Here is a 5,623-nt window from a genome sequence, read left to right as displayed (position 1 = left end):
TTGAGTAAAGGCCTACTCCACAAAATGGAACTCATACCAGACACTGCTTGGATGACCAAGAACCTGAGACTAGATAACCCTGGGGACCTAGGAGAAAAACCCAATACCACTGTTCTACTGAAGGAACATAACAATAAACACAACAGTAAACTGACTCCTAATGATGTTCAGCTATACTTGTAGATCAGTGCCTTCGTTAGCCATCGCCGGAGAAACTTCCTTTTGCATCAGATGGGAACAAATACAGAGACTCACAGCCAGATATTGCACAGAGGGGGACCTTGAAACACTCAACTCTGAAAGGGATGTTACTCTCAAACCCCTCTCTTTAGAGTTCAGGGAACTCTGTGGAAGAGAAGATGAAAAGAATGTAAGAGCCAGAGGAGAGGGAGGACACCAAGAAAACAAGGCCTTTTAAACACAGCACATATGAATGCACATATGAACTCACAGAGACAGAAGCAGGGTGCGCAGGGCTTGCATGGATCTTCACTACCTGGGGTCCTAGAACTGAAAGAAGCAGACGCCTGCCCACATCCCTAACCATCCGTATCTCCAAGTAATAACCACTTGCAAATGAGAACTTAGTTTTGTCCAAGGAAGTCTCACTAAGGAAACAAGCTAGTCTTAAAGGAAGGATACATGCCTGGCCGCAGATGGACAACAGAGAACAAACTCAGTAGCATCTTTGGGGCTCCTTGTTGTCTCAATGTAGTGTCTGGGCTTTTCTTTTTTTCTTCTTGTTTTTTTTTAATTCTCTCTCTCTCTCTCTCTCTCTCTGTTCTCTGTCCGTCCGTCCGTCTGTCTGTCTATCTGTCTTCTACAGGTCCTTTGCCTACATATTATGGCTTACAATTTAGTGTTGTTGTTGTTTTATGGGATTCCTGTCTGTTCAAATGTGGTTCTCTACATTTATAACTGTTTCTTTTGTCTTTTCTTGGGCTCCCTTCCTTCAATTTCTTTGTTTTTTTCCTATTCCAACGAATTCCTTTTTATCTTATTATGTTTTATTTTATTATGATCCCTTATTTGTAAGCCTGTTTGTTTTCTAATGAGAGACGGAAAAGAGTGTGGATCTGGATGTGAGGGGAGATGGGGAGGACCTGGGAGAAGTAGAAGGAGGGGAAATTGTAATCGGGATATATCATGTGAGAAAAAAATCTAAATAAAAGAAAAAGAAAAATCATGAATGTGAGAGTAAGTGGGGAGTGAGAGTCATTGGAGGGTAGAGAGGGAAGGAGGGATAGAAAGGATGTAAATACAATACTCAGGTGTGAAACTGTCAAAAAATTAAATGTGGATGTATGAAAATAAAGATTGCAGTTACTCTGAAAAAAATGGTTTTAAAGGTACAGTGTACTTTAAATGAAAATATTGGACACTGTTTTGGGAAATTTTTACATAAGGTGATTCTAAGATTTATGCAAATGATAATAGTCCAGGTTCACTCTAAAATTAGCATTACTGAAAAAACTACAGTATCAGATATGCACACATGTAATAAAAATTACAGTAAGTTTATAGCAACACAGGAGAGACAAATAACTAACGATATAAAACCAAAAGTCCAAAAGCCCTGCATGAAACTGGTGACTATAACAAACCAAAAGCGAGGCCCCAGAAATATGAAAGCTGAATGCGAGCACCAGCCAGTCTGGGGAATTACCCTGGTGAAACAGGACTGGTGAAAAGGAAGACTGAGAGACACAGTCAAAGCAAACATAATCTCAGCTGTGTGAGGATAAGCCTAAGGGTACAATATGCTGTGTAATGTTATATTAATATAACACCCTTGAAAACTTACGGAAGAGTGTATCTTAAGCATTTGTAACACACACACACACACACACACACACACACACACACAGAAAAATACATCAGTCATGATGGAACATAAATGCCCCAGCCATGAATGGAACATCTCCATCACCCCCTCCAAGACTCAGAGAACCTGGAGGGAGAAGGGACAGAAAGAATGAACGTAAGAAGCAAGTCAGGGAGAACAGTTTGGATCACTGACTTTACGTCCAGAAAACACTAGCACGGCAAATCAACCCGAGACTGTGGTCTCTGAGCAGGTAGACAGCAGACCTGAGTAGTCACTCACAGAAAGGGCTATTTAATTCTCAAGTAGTCAAAGAAAACGCCACTTAAGCTGGGGTCTCTGTCAAGGAGAAAGTGAGTGCTTATGTACCATGCATGAAGGCTAGGGCTCAGCCCCAGGACTGAAGAAAACATATCCGGTTTCATAATTCAACCCAAGATTGCTCATAACCATTAAAACGGAAGCAAGCCTGTGGCCGCTGTGTCACGTGTGCGCCAGTAGGGGGCAGAGAGGAGAGAGGCTGTCTATGCTCAGTGTCCTGATCTGCGGACATCTGAATGATGAGTAGCCTAATATTCCCTGAGGGGGAGGGGTAAGCGATTCCTATGCCAGGAATCTAGCTGGACAGAGAGCTAGCCCGAGACGACCACCAGGCCAGCATCACACCTACCTTGGGGAGGGGGGGGGAAGGGGAGTCATCCCCGAGATGACTCGCATCCTGGCCTGTGCTGCCACGGGGGCCATGTTTGGGTGTGTGACCCTGCAGACCACCAAGGCCAGGAGGATGTCCCTAGTCGGAGATACGCTGACGTTTATAAGGACTGTGAAGAACGGGCCCCACCCATTCGCCTTGCATCATGGCAGAGCTGGCCCTGTGTGTATTAGAGCAGGATAGCTGCCCTGCCCCTAGCCTGTTTCGTCAGGAAAGCCAGCCCTGCACTTCACCCTAGAAGCACAGTAGAGCTGGCCCTTAAGGCCAGGAGGGATTGGAGGGAGGAAGGCAAGGGCGAGCCAGCCTCGAGCCAGCCCTGAGGGTGTGAGTGTGGTAAGTGTGGGAGAGCTAGCCCTACAACTTGTCTGTTGTGCAGCAGTGTGGGAGAGGACAAAACACCTCACCTCTTGCCACCTATGGCAGGCAGGAGAGTGGGTCCTTCACCCTGCCTGGGCAGTACAGTAGAGCTGGTCCTGGACAACAGTGGAGGGCGGGAACGGGGTGGGGGGGAGATGAGTGGGTTCTGTGAAATTCACAGAACTAATACCAAGTTAAAAAAAAAAAAAAAAAAAAAAAAAAAAAAAAAACGAAGTGAAACATACCATGCCCTAGCTTACCCACAGGAACAGCTGAATGTGAAACAGCAGAGGTGCCACGTGAGCTGATACCAGATGGGTGTCCTGCAGAGTGTAAAGTTTTTCGGCCACTGTCCTTTAGCATACACATTCTTATGACCAGGAATGCAGCTGAGCTGTGTGTGTGCATATGTATGTATACATTGAGTATACATTGATATTATTTGAGTAGTCAAAAGCTAAAACAACCTAAATTTATCAACATAAGAATGGATAAATAGAAACTTTGATTTTTTTTTTTTTTTAAGTATGATACAACAATGAAAATGAGCTATCTCTGCAAGTAGCAGCATGGGTATAAGATACAATGTGAAACAATCTAGACGTTAAAGAGTATATGTCATATGAATTTATGTATTCAATTTCTAGACTGGTGGGATGGTCCAGTGTGCATAAAGACTCCAGATTCAATCCCCAGTGCCATGCAATAAACAAGGCCACCAAAAGAACATAAAGCATAAAATACAAATCTACTTGTTTCAAATGCAGCAATGGACACAGCTTCTGGGCACTGGCATTATTTCACGTGACCTAAGTGGAGATCACATGGCCATTGTGTCTCAATGATATGATGCTTATGATTTGTATGGTTTTTCTGTTGATCCTGCTACATTTCAAGGAATACAGTTTCTAAATTTAAAAAAAAAATTGCATTTATAGGAACCAACAGAACCGCTAGTGAGCAAGGAAAAAAAAAAATTGCCCATCTTCTTCCTCTACCCACAAAAGTTAATTTGAGAGATGTTGCAAACATAGGACAATAACATTTTGGAAGAAAACATGGAGGTGTTATCTTGGCAACTGTGAATGCAACAGTATCTCCTGGATAGAACCCCCAACCACTCACTGCATTATTCAGCGTCTCATCACCACCGTAACAAAGCCCCAAGATAAATGAGTGGGCTCAGAGTTTCAGTCTATGAACAATCAGGCCCATTGCTTTGGGCCTGCAACATCAGGGTACATCATGACAGGAGACCTGCTCACCACATGGAGGCCAGGAAACCAGAGGTCAAGGATGCCCTCTCCCATCCTGGGAATCAAAGTTCTTCCACTGAGCCCCACTTCCTAGTGATTCTATTCATGTCCAGCATGGTAGGCTGAGGAGCAGTTCTTAACATATGTCTTTGAGGGACACTACCCAAAGCACAGCACTGACCATGAAGAAAGGGATGACATTTTAGAACAGAGTCTTTTGTTTTGTTTTGTTTTGTTTGGTTTGGTTTGGTTTGGTTTGGTTTGGTTTGGTTTGGTTTGGTTTGGTTTGGTTTGGTTTTAGAGACAGGGTTTCTCTGCATATCCTTGGCTCTCCTGGACTGGCTTTGTAGATCAGGCTGGCCTCGACCTCATATCAACCTGCCTCCCTCTGCCTCCCTGAGTGCTGGGATTAAAGATGTGTGCCACCATGCATGGCTTAGAACAAAGTCTTAACATGTATATCTAACTTATTTGTTTAAAGAAATAAATAAATATGATTAATTCCAGTTTATTTCAGAATTATCATGACATATCACTATATTCTTTATAGTGGACCAGACAAGAAATGATTCAAGCTAGAGCTGAAATGGAGCCATTTAATCCATTATAGGCCTCCAAATTCCACATCAATGGCACTCAGTGGCCCTTAAATCAATGTCTCCAGTGGTCCCAAATTTTCTGTATTTCATGTTGGCCCAGAGAGGGTCCTGAGTGGACTCCACCTGCTAGTGTCTCCTGTCCTTCTTCCTACAGTAATGTGACTCCTAAGCCCCAATAAGCCTTGGTATTTGAGGGCTGGACAATCCTAAGATATTATTGTGGGTTGTGCATCCTAAGATATGTAACACGAGCCTTGCCCTCTCCTCAGTACGTGCCTGAAGAAAACTCCCTTCCTAGCAACCCAAAACATCTATAGACATTGGCAAATGTCCCTCTGGGACACTAACTTTGAGCCATCTCTAAGGGTTCAGCTGGGGTTGTCACCACTGGATTCCTAGTGTCAATATCAAGGCGTATATAATCAAACTGTGGTTAAACAAGGCAGCATCACTCAGCACAGTGGAAAGGAAGGGAAGACTGAGGGGTAGACCTGAGGGAGATGGCATCATTGGCAAGAGGTAGGTTTGGAGGTGAGACCTATGCAAAAAAGAGAAAGAGAGAGGAAGGAAGGAAGGAAGGAAGGAAGGAAGGAAGGAAGGAAGGAAGGAAGGAAGGAAGGAAGGAAGGAAAATAAAGAAAGGATGAGTAGTTTGGGGCGTGAAAGGGGTAGGAATAACCGGTGTTTTAAAAGGATGTCACTACCCTATGATGAAGAAGAAAAGAATAAAGAAAACACGTAATTTGAGACTGGAGAGCAGAAAGACATTCAGTATTTGAAGTGAAGAGAGATACATGGAGGGCACCCAGCTATGAATGTTAAGAAGGAGTGTGGCTAGGGTAGTGAGACTGAGGGATTGCCCAGTGAAGCCAAGC

At 43.7% G+C, this 5,623-nt stretch overlaps 1 non-coding gene across 1 annotated transcript; it reads left to right on the top strand.

Moving 5' to 3' along the window:
• Positions 1-2,263: 2,263 nt before the first annotated feature.
• Positions 2,264-2,402, top strand: LOC129680307 (small nucleolar RNA SNORA17). The gene has a single exon (XR_008720671.1). It is a non-coding gene; the product is annotated as a small nucleolar RNA SNORA17 (small nucleolar RNA).
• Positions 2,403-5,623: the final 3,221 nt, after the last annotated feature.

The sequence above is a fragment of the Psammomys obesus genome, unplaced genomic scaffold (assembly GCF_907164565.1).
Source record: "Psammomys obesus unplaced genomic scaffold, mPsaObe1.curated_primary_1811, whole genome shotgun sequence".
Lineage (NCBI taxonomy): Eukaryota > Metazoa > Chordata > Mammalia > Rodentia > Muridae > Psammomys > Psammomys obesus.
The sequence above is the reverse complement of the archived record's forward strand: the minus strand, read 5'-3'. Positions and strand labels throughout refer to the sequence as shown.